The sequence below is a fragment of the Gymnoscopelus microlampas genome, assembly GCF_963454915.1.
Source record: "Gymnoscopelus microlampas genome assembly, chromosome: 22".
NCBI lineage: Eukaryota > Metazoa > Chordata > Actinopteri > Myctophiformes > Myctophidae > Gymnoscopelus > Gymnoscopelus microlampas.
In genome coordinates this window covers 25,423,702-25,440,691 of record NC_139959.1, presented here as the reverse complement: position 1 = coordinate 25,440,691, position 16,990 = coordinate 25,423,702, and positions in this window count along the sequence as shown.

Genomic DNA, 16,990 nt, shown 5'->3' with positions numbered 1-16,990 from the left:
CCAATAGACTTGACTTTTCAGCACAGGGGACAGGACCTGCCCTAAGAGAGAACCATGATGCTGGTCTGTGATAATACAGTGGCAACACTGGTAATAGAAATAAAACAATAATACTGTAAGCGGTAGACGCTGTAAAGGTCTCACTAGATTAATCTTTTCCACATCGATCCGTCTTTGTTGAATAATCCATTGCAGAGCCACATACATCTATTTTAAAACATAGCTAACTCTAAAAACCTCTTTGTAAGATCTGACAGAGAGAGAAAAAAAGTGCCCTAAAAAGCTCCTAGGGGAGGGAGCAAAAGTGCCGCGTTGCAGCAAGTAACCATTAAAAAGTGAGGCTTCTACATTTGGTACATCTCCACGAGCTGCTTTTGCCATATTTCTCAATTGTAGGCATTTTACTGCCGGGTTGCTGTTCTTTGTCTGCTGACCTTGCAGTTATAGCTGCCCGAGGGCAGTCATATACACAAACACACAACACAAATAACAAAGATAACTCCACTCCCATTACTTTATTTCTGTAACACACACCACCCGAGCAATGGACTGATTGATGTCTTTGCTTCTTTCTTCAACTCATTTAAGACATGAACCTGCATTTTTAAATGTTCAGGCATTTGATTTGTATTCATGCATAGAAATCATGTACTGTAGCAGTAGTGAGCAAGACCTTTCATGAGGGGGGTGTAGCAATTATAACTTATCACCAGGGCTTAGACTTTGAAAACAAACTAACTAGTGAGTATGTGCACATACAAGTGCACATACTGGTCGGTAGAATTAAGTCAGGGTTATTCATTTGAAGCCTTTGTGTATTATTTTCAGGCCTTGTGACAATCAAAAACATTGCGGTATAAAATATTTCATCAATACAGCATGTCAATATAAGACCCTGACAAATATGTAAATCAAACATTCCACACTTCGTTTACTTACACTAACATGCTTGTGAATTATACAGGCATCTCAGTCTGAATTCGCTTTTCCTGGTGCACAATTGATCTCTGCTGATCGATTGTATTCTTACTGTACATTCATTAAACATTTGACTGTGGAGATTTGATTTAGCTCTACTCTCTTGACTGAGTAAGTCAAGTGTGCACTTCAATACACATTTCATGGGGGAAACACACAAATAAGATGCAATTTATGGACTTAATTTGAACTAACTACCAAGAAGGCCATCATGTAAGATGCTGCAAATCCATTTAGAAAGTCCCTGCATTATGATGACCCTACAATTGTGCACAAACGGATATAATTCTAGCAGAATATCAATCCCCTTGGTGATGCAGGTAAGCCCTCAGTAAAATGCACAGAGGTCTCATTAGCTCAGTGCAAACTACCCCCTCACATCAGGTCATGCATATAGATGTTGAAAGCATCTTGAGATACAGAAACCAATATGTTGAGGCCATTTACAGATCCGTTTTTCTAATCTCCACTGATCCAAGCAATATGCCCATATATGGACATACCAATATACAGAGTATGGGCATATACTGATGACACCAAGGAGCTCCATATATGGGCATAAAAGGGACACAGGTAGACAGACATACAGAGATCTCCATATATGGGCACAAAAGGGACACAGACAGACGGGGTACAATGGGTATTCTGACAAAGCCCCCGACACTATGACTCAGACATATCGGTCGGATGGGCGGCGCGACATAGATGTGAGGGCCGCATTGCAGTCCGAACTGTAGATGTGAGGACCGCGTAGCGACCTGAACCTCTAGTAAATAAGAATCCCCAAATCTCCAAGCTCAAAAATACTCAAATATGTGCACGTTTTAAGTTTTCTGCATTGCAGACAAGAGGAGATTCTTAGCTGTCTAATGATGCATACAGTATAACTTTTTGTATACTCTACATCAGTTTCCCATACAGGCTCCATTTTAATGGGTCGTCAATTGGAGTAAATGTGAATACATTTACCATGACCCTCTTCAACCTCTCTTTTCCTGCACGTCAGAAGTTCTGGCGACCGTGCCAGAGGGCATGCGTGTGAGACAACCATGACAGTTTCACGGCATTGTCTTGTCTCACATTGCCCACGCCTCACTACCTGCTCACTCGCCTCTCTTTGAAAAGGAATTATTGGGCACCGTCTGCAGCAAGCATCTTACCAAAGCCTTCTGTACCGTTACATTGGTTCCGTATGGTAGATTAAAAACAGCAGCATTAAAGTTTGTTTGACTTTGAACGATCAATGACTTTCCGCGAGTAACCTTTAGCACGGCTGTCAAGCCGTACGTAAGTAAGCATTTGACTTCTGGTCTTAGAACCTCAAAATAAGAGCAGTTTCTCAAGTCGTAGCAAGCGTTCGACATCCGGTCAGTGGAATTAAAAGTGACATTAACTTAATTTTCACCGTTGCTACACATTAAAAAAAATCACGTTTGGACCCATACAGGTGATACAGGAGGAGTGGGCACCTAAACATTGTTCGCACATCAATGTTAAAACCTTTTTTTTCCTCCAAAGTGTAAAAAAGGGCGGAGGCGCGCCGAAGGCGTGCCTCCGCCCAAGTGGAGCTTACTATGAAACCCTGCTCGGCTTGTGTGTGTGTGTGTGTCTGTGTGTGTGTGCAGTATTGTGTGCGTGCACTGCCTGTGTGCAGCCGCCAGAGTGCACTACAGTGTGGCTGAAATCCGCCTGCCCCTACAGTGGCTGAAATCCGCCTGCCCCTCGGTGACTAATTACACTCCTCTGAGAGAAATATAGCAGCTACAGTCAAAAATAACACATCGAAAAGCATCTACACGAGTTCATCTATTGGGATATCTAAGAATTCTATGTCATTTGTGCATATTTCAGGCCGGATGGCAAGTTGAAAAGAGGACAGTTTCGAGCTGCGTTCGCGCGTCTTACTTGTGGTCTGATGTAATGTCAAGTATACTGTACATGATTTGAACATCCACGATACATCATTATCAGACCTAAATTTACCCTTCAACTTCTTGTTTATGCCTGAAATGTCCTGCTACTGTTACGCCACAGGTTCTATAGCAATTTGTAGCAATTGTAGAAATATTTGGCCTTTAAATGTCAAATGTTTAAGCATGTTTACTTGACATTACTTCAGGCCTTTTCCAAATTCTTTATTTATTAAAATCTTTGGAAATAATTGACAATTTAACAATGAGGTGTCCACAGTGCGTAGGCGCCCACTCTTCCGCTTACCCGACAAAGCGCATTTATTCAACATAGTGTTGACAATGTGCCTAATGTGTACTGTGTGTGTGTGTGTGTGTGTGTGTGTGTGTGTGTGTGTGTGTGTGTGTGTGTGTGTGTGTGTGTGTGTGTGTGTGTGTGTGTGTGTGTGTGTGTGTGTGTGTGTGTGTGTGTGTGTGTGTGTGTGTGTGAGAGAGAGAGAGAGATCAATCATATCTGGATAATAACATATTAATACAATATGTCCTTTAAGTTTTTTTTTTCTTCATAGAAACACTGTATTACTAGGTAGCCATCTAGTATTTCATGAATACGGATGTTATGAAAATTTCAAAAGTATTTTTGTAAGGTTGGGTCCGGGGAGACACCAAATTAAGTGAGATACAGTAACTGACAGCCAACAGTCAACGTGCTGTCATCAAACTGTACCATGTTGGTTTACATTTAAGAAAATGTTCAGGAATGATACAACAAAAGGTGAGTTTCCATACCCACCCCAGATCCAGACCGCATCAGCAACCTGTAAAGCGACTTGATCCCAGCCTAACGCAGTCATATACACACAAAAGTACATACATTCTAAAGGCCCGAGACATCACAAAAGTCTTTCTTTCAATACTTTCACTGGCCTCTTCAGGAGAACGGGCACTAGCATCCATTAAACAAGCATGTGCACAGGAGCATGGAGATCATGAAGGCGCCGTGTTTTCTTTTAAAAAAAGAAAATAAAATAAATCAAAGCTCATTAGGGTACACCGCCTAAGGCAAAGCAATTTCTTGGCAGCACCAAAATGACAAGTCTACAACAATACCTGTGGGAGAACATGCACCATTACCACAGTCTCATTAGCTACACCATCACATGTTGGCAACACAATAAAAAGTTGCTTGCCCATAAAGTCTGATTTTAATTTACTTATGATAAATGTCACCCGCAGTGGTCCAGTGAGGAAAGCAACAGAGCCTTAATGTTTGTCATTGTTTTGTTTTTCTCTCTCATGGATAACACAGAAAAGGGACAAAGTAATCTTGAAAACATTGCTGTGTGTAGATGCACTGTAAAATGCTCATGGATACACGTACAGTTATTACACGTTATTATTATTAGCAATAATGTTTTTTGACTGGAGAATCCAGTCCAGCATCCTGTCCTTCAAGTTATGCCAGGAATTTCCTTTTAGCCCCGCCCACCTATAAAGGTTATTGCCGAGTGCACGCCTACAATTCAACGTCAGACATTCCACACACACAGAATGGCCATTTGAGTTGCAGACACTGAGAGAACCAGAGGTCTTTTTCAAAGCTAAGGCCTAGCCCCACCCCTTTCCACACACACACACACACACACACACACACACACACACACACACACACACACACACACACACACACACACACACACACACACACACACACATGGCTGAAAGTTCTCCATAGTGGTGACGGCTCCGTCGTCAGCATTATTTCTGCTGCGTTCACACCAAAAGGATGCCTTTATATAAAAAAAGCCTATACTCAATTTGACTTGGAGTTTTTTGATCAAACTGGGCGTGTCCAAGGAGCTGTCACTCAAGTCTCCTCAAGTGAGCTTTTTTCGAGGCGAGACAAAAACGGGCACACACACACACGCAGATGCGCATTATGAAGTCAAAAATGAAAAATAGCAGCTGTAGATGAGAAATAAGTCTATATTTAGTTACTACATAACCTATTTATGGAAAACAAATCAGCAGAATGTTTATAAACAAGCTGCTAAATAACTGAACGGGCCGTCTGGTCGCTACCCCCCCACGCTGCTCTCCATGAGCCCGTCATAGGGCACTCTGTGACGGGGAGCACCACAAATCATTAACAAATCATTAACAACCTGTTTGTTGACATTCGTAAATGATTACTAAAACCTTTATAACTACAGTTACAAATCATTTGTAAAGTATTAGTAAGTAGTGAACTATTCATGAATAAGCCATTTATATACATCTGTAAAAGATTATTAAATCATTTGTAACGACCCATTCTAAAGCATTTATAAACGTTTATAAGCAGTTTGTAGACTATTAACAAATCATTAACAACCTGTTTATTGACATTCGTAAATGATTACTAAAACCTTTATAACTACGGTTACAAATCATCTATAAAGGTATTAGTAACTATTCATGAATAAGCCATGTATAATACATCTGTAAATGATTATTAAATCATTTGTAACTGATGTTACATAATATATACAAGCTATTGGTAGCTTGTTCATGTTTAACATATGCTTTGTTAAACATTCCTAAAGTATCTATAAATCCTTAGTACATGTTATTATGTGCCCTATAGTAAAGTGAAGACAGTTCATCATTTACAACTGTCTGTTAATGTGTTTGTTCATGTTTAACATGCTTTGTAAAACATTCCTAAAATATCTATAAATCCTTTGTACATGTTATTATGTGCCCTACAGTAAAGTGAAGACAGTTCATCATTTATGACTGTCTGTTAATGTGGACTTCCTCCTTACCTGTTGCAAACTACCTGGCTTTCATGAATGCAGACACCAAACAATTACTAGAATTATCATTCATGTTAAGCAAATGATGCGTAAGACATTCGTAAAGAGTATGTAAACCATTTGTGGTGTTAGGGACCAAAAAAGTCACTACAAAGTACTACCAATCAACTCTAAATTGCCTGAAACGTACTCCTAACAGGTTTTTGGGGGGACGATTTTGGCCTCCACACTTAGTGATTATTTCGGATTTAACTTTCGTTTCGGTGGTGACCAACTTTCGTTTCGGTAGTTTGATTACAAAATGTAAGTTGTGTAAAAAATAATCTGACTATACTAAGTTGTTATTTGTTTGTTTAAGTCAGGCTATACTCTACTCAGAGTCATAAGTTTACAAAATGTACTAAAGTACAGTGAACGTCTGTGCGGTTTGTCTTCATCACTGAAAATAACGTACATGTAAACTGATGTCATGTGCAGTTGGGGTGAAGAAACACAACCATTTCACTCCTAATAATACCTATTTGATTTGACATCCTGACTTGCTGCTGTAGCTGAGGCTTGAACCTGTTACCTGCGGCTCACTAGTCCGTGACTCTATCCATTCACCTACAGCTGTTTCCTTGGAATCTGTGGTTCTGAAACGTTTTGTTGTCAACCCCCCAAATTGACATGTATTTGGGCAGTGGACCCCAATGTGAAAAGATGTAGTGTCAGGGCCCCCCATGAAAAAGATTTATATTTATGCTGTAACACATTTTTTTAAAAGTTATTTGTCTTGTTTGTTGTTCAAGTCAAAGCACCAGGAAGGCTGTACTTGTCAGCCATCTGTTAGCTCAATGGGTTGAGACGCAGTATTCATGATCCAGAGGCCATGAGTTCAAATCCCATTGATGTCTTTCCTATGATTCTTTCCTTTGCAGACTGGCTTCCAGAAGATCAACTGAAAACTACCAGGAAGGCTGTATTTGTCATCCAACTGTTAGCTCAATGGGTTGAGACGCAGTATACATGATCCAGAGGCCATGAGTTCAAATCCCATTCATGTCTTTCCTATGATTCTTTCCTTTGCAGACTGGCTTCCAGAAGATCAACTGAAAACTACCAGGAAGGCTGTACTTGTCAGCCATCTGTTAGCTCAATGGGTTGAGACGCAGTATTCATAATCCAGAGGCCATGAGTTCAAATCCCATTCATGTCTTTCCTATGATTCTTTCCTTTGCAGACTGGCTTCCAGAAGATCAACTGAAAACTACCAGGAAGGCTGTACTTGTCAGCCATCTGTTAGCTCAATGGGTTGAGACGCAGTATTCATGATCCAGAGGCCATGAGTTCAAATCCCATTCATGTCTTTCCTGTGATTCTTTCCTTTGCAGACTTGCTTCCAGAAGATCAACTGAAAACTACCAGGAAGGCTGTACTTGTCAGCCATCTGTTAGCTCAATGGGTTGAGACGCAGTATACATGATCCAGAGGCCATGAGTTCAAATCCCACTAGTGTCTTTCCTATGATTCTTTCCTTTGCAGACTGGCTTCCAGAAGATCAACTGAAAACTACCAGGAAGGCTGTACTTCCTTTGCAGACTTGCTTCCAGAAGATCAACTGAAAACTACCAGGAAGGCTGTACTTGTCAGCCATCTGTTAGCTCAATGGGTTGAGACGCAGTATACATGATCCAGAGGCCATGAGTTCAAATCCCACTGGTGTCTTTACTGTGATGCTTTCCCTGGCAGACTAACTTCTAGAAAAACAAGTTAAAACCACCAGGAAACCTGTAACTCTCAGCCAACAGCATAGCTCAACTGGTAGAGCGTCTGTCCAATAACATGACTTGACTTGACTTGAGTGGGTTCGATTCCCACTAACGTCAAGTCCCCGGTAAATTGGAGCAGCGGATAAATTGACTGATATCCGTAGAATAACTTGTAGGAGTGTCCTGGTTCAAATCCAGTCACCACCATAGTAACTGAAACCGAATCTGGCCAATTCGGTCTCAGTTACTGAGATAGATAGAGGGTGTGTAGAGTAGGCGGAGTAGAGTAGTGAGTAGAGTAAAGAGGGAATATAGTCGGGGAGTAGGGAACAGACGCTCTACCAGTTGAGCTATGCTGTAGGCTGAGAGTTACAGGTTTCCTGGTGGTTTTAACTTGTTTTTCTAGAAGTTAGTCTGCAAAGGGAAGCATCACTAAGGATATCAGTCAATTTATCCGTTGCCCCAAGTTACCGGGGACACTTGACTCGAGTGGGAATCGAACCCACTCAAGTCAAGTCAAGTCAAGTCATGTTATTGGACAGACGCTCTACCAGTTGCTCTACACACCCTCTATCTATCTCAGTAACTGAGACTGAATTGGCCAGATTCGGTTTCAGTTACTAAGGTGGTGACTGGATTTGAACCAGGACACTCCTACAAGTTATTCTACGGATATCAGTCAATTTATCCGCTGCCCCAATTTACCGGGGACTTGACGTTAGTGGGAATCGAACCCAGGACCGCTCGGTCCTGGGTTGTACTGGATTTGAACCAGCACACTCCTACAAGTTATTCTACGGATATCAGTCAATTTATCCGTTGCCCCAAGTTACCTGGGACACTTGACTCGAGTGGGAATCGAACCCACTCAAGTCAAGTCAAGTCAAGTCATGTTATTGGACAGACGCTCTACCAGTCGAGCAATGCTGTTGGCTGAGAGTTACAGGTGTCCTGGTGGTTTTAACTTGTTTTCTAGAAGTTAGTCTGCAAAGGGAAGCATCACTAAGGATATCAGTCAATTTATCCGTTGCCCCAAGATACCGGGGACACTTGACTCGAGTGGGAATCGAACCCAGTCAAGTCAAGTCATGTTATTGGACAGACGCTCTACCAGTTGAGCTATGCTGTAGGCTGAGAGTTACAGGTTTCCTGGTGGTTTTAACTTGTTTTTCTAGAAGTTAGTCTGCAAAGGGAAGCATCACTAAGGATATCAGTCAATGTATCCGTTGCCCCAAGTTACCGGGGACACTTGACTCGAGTGGGAATCGAACCCACTCAAGTCAAGTCAAGTCAAGTCATGTTATTGGACAGACGCTCTACCAGTTGAGCTATGCTGTTGGCTGAGAGTTACAGGTTTCCTGGTGGTTTTAACTTGTTTTTCTAGAAGTTAGTCTGCAAAGGAAAGCATCACAGTAAAGACACCAGTGGGATTTGAACTCATGGCCTCTGGATCATGTATACTGCGTCTCAACCCATTGAGCTAACAGATGGCTGACAAGTACAGCCTTCCTGGTAGTTTTCAGTTGATCTTCTGGAAGCCAGTCTGCAAAGGAAAGACATCAATGGGATTTGAACTCATGGCCTCTGGATCATGAATACTGCGTCTCAACCCATTGAGCTAACAGATGGCTGACAATTACAGCCTTCCTGGTAGTTTTCAGTTGATCTTCTGGAAGCCAGTCTGCAAAGGAAAGAATCAAAGGAAAGACATGAATGGGATTTGAACTCATGGCCTCTGGACCATGTATACTGCGTCTCAACCCATTGAGCTAACAGTTGGATGACAAATATAGCCTTCCTGGTAGTTTTCAGTTGATCTTCTGGAAGCCAGTCTGCAAAGGAAAGAATCATAGGAAAGACATCAATGGGATTTGAACTCATGGCCTCTGGATCATGAATACTGCGTCTCAACCCATTTAGCTAACAGATGGCTGACAAGTACAGCCTTCCTGGTGCTTTGACTTGAACAACAAACAAGACAAATAACTTTAAAAAAAATGTGTTACAGCATAAATATAAATCTTTTTCATGGGGGGCCCTGACACTACATCTTTTCACATTGGGGTCCACTGCCCAAATACATGTCAATTTGGGGGGTTGACAACAAAATGTTTCAGAACCACAGATTCCAAGGAAACAGCTGTAGGTGAACGGATAGAGTCACTGACTAGTGAGCCGCAGGTAACAGGTTCAAGCCTCAGCTACAGCAGCAAGTCAGGATGTCAAATCAAATAGGTATTATTAGGAGTGAAATGGTTGTGTTTCTTCACCCCAACTGCACATGACATCAGTTTACATGTACGTTATTTTCAGTGATGAAGACAAACCGCACAGACGTTCACTGTACTTTAGTACATTTTGTAAACTTATGACTCTGAGTAGAGTATAGCCTGACTTAAACAAACAAATAACAACTTAGTATAGTCAGATTATTTTTTACACAACTTACATTTTGTAATCAAACTACCGAAACGAAAGTTGGTCACCACCGAAACGAAACTTTTTTGGTCCCTAACACCACAAATGGTTTACATACTCTTTACGAATGTCTTACGCATCATTTGCTTAACATGAATGATAATTCTAGTAATTGTTTGGTGTCTGCATTCATGAAAGCCAGGTAGTTTGCAACAGGTAAGGAGGAAGTCCACATTAACAGACAGTCATAAATGATGAACTGTCTTCACTTTACTGTAGGGCACATAATAACATGTACAAAGGATTTATAGATATTTTAGGAATGTTTTACAAAGCATGTTAAACATGAACAAACACATTAACAGACCGTTGTAAATGATGAACTGTCTTCACTTTACTATAGGGCACATAATAACATGTACTAAGGATTTATAGATACTTTAGGAATGTTTAACAAAGCATATGTTAAACATGAACAAGCTACCAATAGCTTGTATATATTATGTAACATCAGTTACAAATGATTTAATAATCATTTACAGATGTATTATACATGGCTTATTCATGAATAGTTACTAATACCTTTATAGATGATTTGTAACCGTAGTTATAAAGGTTTTAGTAATCATTTACGAATGTCAATAAACAGGTTGTTAATGATTTGTTAATAGTCTACAAACTGCTTATAAACGTTTATAAATGCTTTAGAATGGGTCGTTACAAATGATTTAATAATCTTTTATAGATGTATATACATGGCTTATTCATGAATAGTTCACTACTTACTAATACTTTACAAATGATTTGTAACTGTAGTTATAAAGGTTTTAGTAATCATTTACGAATGTCAACAAACAGGTTGTTAATGATTTGTTAATAGTCTACAAACTACTTATAAACGTTTATAAATGCTTTATAACGGGTCATTATTGTAAAGTGCTACCAGAGTTTTAACTTGACTTCAGTTCTATAAGCTGTAGTTTCAAAACTATTCACTCAATCTTATTAACCAATATATCATTATTTTGCTATGATTCCCTGCTTTCATATGACATGAAAAAATGAAAAAATGCTAGATGACTGTCTCCTAGTCAAATTTGGTCACCATTTCTAATAACACCTTTTGTTACGTTTCATTCAATTTCTAATTAGAACATAATTAAGGGATTATAGTGGAAAATAAGGGTATAACAACGTTTGTTTCTTTCTAATAAAAAAACATTATTGCTAATAAGAAACACATTATTTGTAATAACGGCTTATTATGTCAAATTAGTGTACCGTAAATTGTGCTGCGACCGATTCAACAGTGACATTGTCCCATTTGAATGCCATTCATCAGGTGCTTTGATCTGAAACACATCATAGTAGGCTACAAAGAGTATTTATAATATAAATATATATATAATATGTATATATTATATCTAATCCCCAACCCTGGCACTGTAAATGTCATTGCACAAGGCATTGAACCCCATTGAAAGTGGCCATATCACCATTTCGATTGATTGATTGAATACTTTATTATCAAGTTTGGAAATCAGTACGACAGTACAATTACAAATGCTATGCTTAAAGATTTACACAAACAGCCCCAGGGGGCTTGTTTCCATTGTGGTCCATTGTACTCAATTCATCATCAAGACATACTGTACAATAATACAATACATTGCATATCAGCAACAATAGTTAAGGGAAATACTGGATATATTTAGGGGGGAAAAGGGGGCGAGGGACACTCCCACACGTCTCTTTCCGTGGAGCTCGCTGCATGAGGGAGTGCGTTGTTTGACTCTCTGAGGGCAAGATAGTAGGGGATAAGATTACCTAAATCAGCCATGTTTTTAGGTCAGTTTTAAAACAGGGTGGGGAATCAAAACTTTTGGTGGCTGTTGTTAGAACATTCCACGTTTTGGTGGCAGATCCCATCAATTTACACTGGGACCTTGAACAACAATCCATGTAGCATTGGTTCCACATTAGTATAGGCAGTATAGGCCTATAGGCTAGCAATCAAGCCACACAGTACTGCCAAGGGACTAGTTTCTCCAGGCATGCACAATTTGCGCATGGATAGGGTCCCTGGGGGGCTTGTGCCCCAGTCCCTGTTTTGAGGTCTTTTTTTTACTTTACTGGAGTATTTCCAATTTTCTGTACATTTACTTCTTCTTCACTACATCTCAGAGGCAAATATTGTACTTTGTACTCCAGTATAATTATTAGAAAACTTTAGCTACTTGCTTTGTAGATTTTGATTATTACACATACAGTAACCACTTCAGCCCTATATACATTTCTGCTATTTGAAAATAGCCGATCAACAAGCTCACAATGCGTCGCGATGCGACACATTGTGAGCTTGTAGATCTGCTATTCTCAAAAGATTTGTATACATTTTATACATAATGACAACTTGTGAAATGGGACATTCTGCATAATAAGTATACTTTTGGTACTTTAAGTGCATTTTGATACCAATACTTTAGAACTTTTACTCAAGTAAATGTTTAATTCCGAACTTTTATTTGTAACAGAGTATTTCTACACGGCAGTGTTGATACCTTTACTTAAGTAAAAACATTTGAGTACTTTTTCCACCACTGCACCGTAGAAAGAATCCTGAGGAGCTGCTGCATCAGCGTCTGGTATGGGAACTGCACCACCCTCGAGGGTGGTACGGATGGCCCAGCTCGTAATTGGAGGTGAACTTCCCTCCCTCAAGCGGTGCATAGTCGAGGCTAATCAGATCATCAAAGACACTCACCACCACAGCCACAATCTGTTCACGTTGCTGCCATCAGGCAGGCATTATCGCAGCATCAAATGCCCAATGAACAGACTAAAGGGACGGCTTCCACAGCGATGCTGCTAAACAGGCTCTGAGCACTGTTGCCATGACAGTCAGATACGCACCCATTACACTGGCACTACTATCATTTTATTTGTATATGAGAACTATATTTGATATCTGATGCTACATGATGTCTTTATTTGCAGTATGTCTATTTTTTGTACCTCAGGGTTATCCATTGAGGGGATAACATTTTCGGTGATATTTGTAGGAAGTTTGGACATGTAGTATGTCCAAACTGTAGTATTACTATTTGCACAGGTGAGTTACAAGGTGTGTGGAAATAAAAACTAAAACAAGTTCAGATCAGAGATGGAAAGACAAGATTACATTTCCCCCCATTTTTTTACCCAGTGCCAATTGCTGTAATCCTGGGCGCTACTCTCCCTCTGCCAGCCTGGGGAGAGCCCCGAACTGAGCTCATGCTTCCTTCAATGCAATGAGGAGTGAGCAGGCCACTTCTTATCACCTGACAGGGGGGAGTTTCCCCAGTAGGCCTAGCGCGTGGAAGGAGCACTTCATTCCAACCAGTTCCTTTCCCTTCCATCAGGGGCACCGGCTAACCAGGGGGAGGCAGTATTGAGACCAGGATTACTGCATGTTTTTTTTGTGAGGGTACCACACGGAGAGAACAAAATTAGATGTTGACAATGTTTCTCAGATGATATAAATAACATTGAATTAACATTCTTTACATTGACTATGACACCCTGGTGTCATAGTCACAATGGGTTTTACATTCGAAGACAATGGACAAAGGTAATTTGAGTTTTTTTTAACATAAAGCTGGAAGACTTTATCACATATTAATACTATTACTACTGCTACTACTAATAATAATAATAATATGTTGTTGTTACACTTTCGAAGCAAATTCATTTTCCACAACCATAGATTCTGCTTTGTGGCTCGCTGCTTTCCTCACTTTTGAGTGTACAAGGCTGGATGCAAAATGGGGTGTCAAATATGTCACGCATAATTTACTGCTTATTCACGGCTTTGTATGTTATCATCTGTTATTTGGCCAAGTCACTTTATCTTTCATCTATGCACGTCACTTTGCGCTATGAGCTTGTAGATCTGCTATTTAAAAAAAGTCTTGAATATTTTTGGACATTTTTGAATATATATATTTTTAAAGTGAACATTGTTAACTCAAATCTTTGCTTCTGGAGGTCCCTGGAACAAAAATATTTTCACATGGGGATCGGCGGCCAAATGCACATAATTTTTATAAAATAATAGTTTGAGATTGCTACATCAGATTTAGAGGACATTTGTTTAATCTGCCTCAGGTCTTAATGGGTTAATACACTGACCGCTGTCAAGCTTATCAAGTAGGCCTCTGACTGCTGTCAAACTTATCCCAGACTGAGTAACACATGCCTGTAACAGGTAGTTTCACACAAATACTACTCTCATACACATTTCATCAGAGGGAATATAACTCAGGATAGCATGCTTTGCAGTCTCTAAATTGACTTCACTGAAAGACATTGCTCTCAGCCTGCCCCGTCAATACCTGTTTACCTGGCAGGCATTTGGATTACAAAGTGTCTGGACCCTCATCATTTCCCCTCACATGGACAAGGATGCAGATTTCATTGTAATAAAGTGATTCAAATAAGACTAAAATGGGATCAGCCAGAGTTGTGATTTAGCTGAACACAAAGCTAATGCATTCTAAGTAGAATATCTGCTCACAGTGAGTCAGCCTTGCCCCTCAGCTATGGAAACCCATTCCTGCCATTGAAGTAAAAAAAAAAGTAATAAATTAAGCAATTTTAATACTTGGAATGCAAAATTGATGATGACCCAGACACCACACAAAATGCCTTGTTATTTGTGACTAACATTATCCATTAACTAACATCAGCAGTGTCACACGTTTTGATTTGTCGGCGGCTGTGTGTTTCTCCAAACATAACAACATGGCGCCAAACGCGTTCTGCTCGTGTTTGGGTCGTCATTGACCTTGTACCTCCTCAACATCGACCTTGTAGCGCGGAGACCAGACAACGACTGGATTACCTCCGTCATAGAGGAAAAAGAGTCTCAGTGGGTCCAAGCCAGAGACCCAATCCTATTATGATCAACATTAAATGGTGTGATCAAACTTCCGTACATCCGCTCCAGTCTTATTGTTCATCCGTTCTGGAATTATTAGTTACCTTGAGAATTCACAGCCATTGTTCTACTTGCTGTGTATATCCCCCTTCAGCATGTACTGATTTAGCAAACAAAAAGGTACACAGGGCTATACGTGTTGTGGAAAAGAAACACCCAGAGACCGCTCTCCTTGTAATTGACAACTTTAATCAAGAGAAAGAGTGTTAACGAAAATGCACCAGCATTATACATCTTCGATCACTTCATCCGGTCCTGACTTTAGGGAAACAGACAAAACATGTAATTACCTTTATTTGCTGTATGTCTTTGGGAGTTCAACAAATGTATTTGAAATGTTCCGGGAGGCGTACCTTTATAAATGCTTATTTCCTCAATGTATAATACACATTCATTGTCTATGAGAATGCCACAATACCATAATTTGAATTTACAACATTTTAAAATGTCCAGTGCCCTCTCTTTATACAGTATCTGGGGCCAACAAAACACTTTCACAGAGATGGTTCTCTATATAAGTGAATAGTGGACTTGAGAATGTTCTCACTCCCATATATTGCACGAATACGAAAGCAAGAATAGGACAAAGGCAACGTTGAAGGTGGCAGGAAGATGAGGAGGCAGCATGGGGACTGCTGGTCATGGATGAGCACACTGAGCTTCATATCTTCCCATCCCAGCCTTGTTCTCTGCATGGGGTTACCTTGTCTGACTCTGTGTTGCTACCAGGTACACCATGCATACAGGGGTGTCATTTTGGGTCCCAGGGGATGAAGATTTCCACCCCCTAGCAAATTATTTCATTTTATGCATATGTTCTCCACCTCTGAAGGTTTTCTTCTTCCTTTTTTCTTTTTTCCTTTTCAGGGTAACCTGACTTTTGATTGATACTGAGTGCATCTCAATCCACGCCCGTCCATCTACATGTGACGTGACACACGCTAGGCATACAGGTGCCTCTAGAAGGCGCTGTGGACTGTGGGGGTTTAGAATAAGAATGGCTTGTCTATGTTACGTTGGTCAATAAAGTGTGGATGCAATCCTGATGTTGTTGTCTATTAACGTTATCAGAATAACAGAGAAACAATACAAAAGGCACATGTTAGTCGGCCTGTCCCCGACTAAGGATTTGTATAGTTGAATCTGATTGCCAATAGTTGTCTATAGTCGACTAATAGTCGTTGCATGATTCGATTGAGATTGGCAGTCGAATCAGACTGATTCGACTGCCAATCTCTCAGTCGAATCATACAAAAAAGATGTTATGCAATAGAGGAACATTCCATTTGGGCTGTAGGCCTAGGGGTTCTTAATGTCTGATTTCACATATACTTGGTTATATGCTTATATGCTTGGTTTCTCCCAATAAATCATGATGTATATCCTATTTTTGGCAAACTATTAGTTAATTAATATAACAAACTAGGCCAATCTCTCAGTCGAATAATAAATAATCATAATTAGACAAAGAGATTGGCAGTCGACTCAGACACCCCTCAACTGATTAGTCGACTATTCGAATAATTGTGGTCAGGCCTAGTGAATGCCCAACATAAATGTTCAGGCATAAGTGTCCCTGAAAAAAAAAAAACATATGATGGTTGCTGGTTTTAGCTGGTCTTAGGTTGGTTTAATTAAGCTGGTTTACCAGGCTGAACAAACTGGTCAGGCTGGTCTTGCTGGTTTGTCAGTATAGTTGATTAGTTGGTCACCCAGTCAGGCTAAACTGGATTCTGCTGGTCAAGCTGGTTGGCCAGCTGGCTGGCTGGAATGACCAGCAAAGCCAAGCTGGTAAACTGGGCTTTGCTGGTCAGTCCAAAAGAACACTTCAAAGCACTAGAAGACAACTTATATACATTAAACATGTGATGGTGTAGTGGACTAATGCTCAAACTCTCAGCACTGGGTTTCCACGTTCAAGTCCCAGACCTACTATTGTTGGATGCGAAATTGCTGTGAATTTTTCAATGTTAACTTATAAACAAACTTAAAAAGTACCAAGTCATAGACTGAGTAAGTAATACTCTTTCAGCATAGAGTTTCCATTGTTGAGTATTTTTAAGTTTTGCCAGCTAAACCACAAAAAAACAACTCAAAAGCACTAAAAGACAAAGCAGGGTCGAACAAGAGAGTTACATAATGCAGCTTTAAAGTATT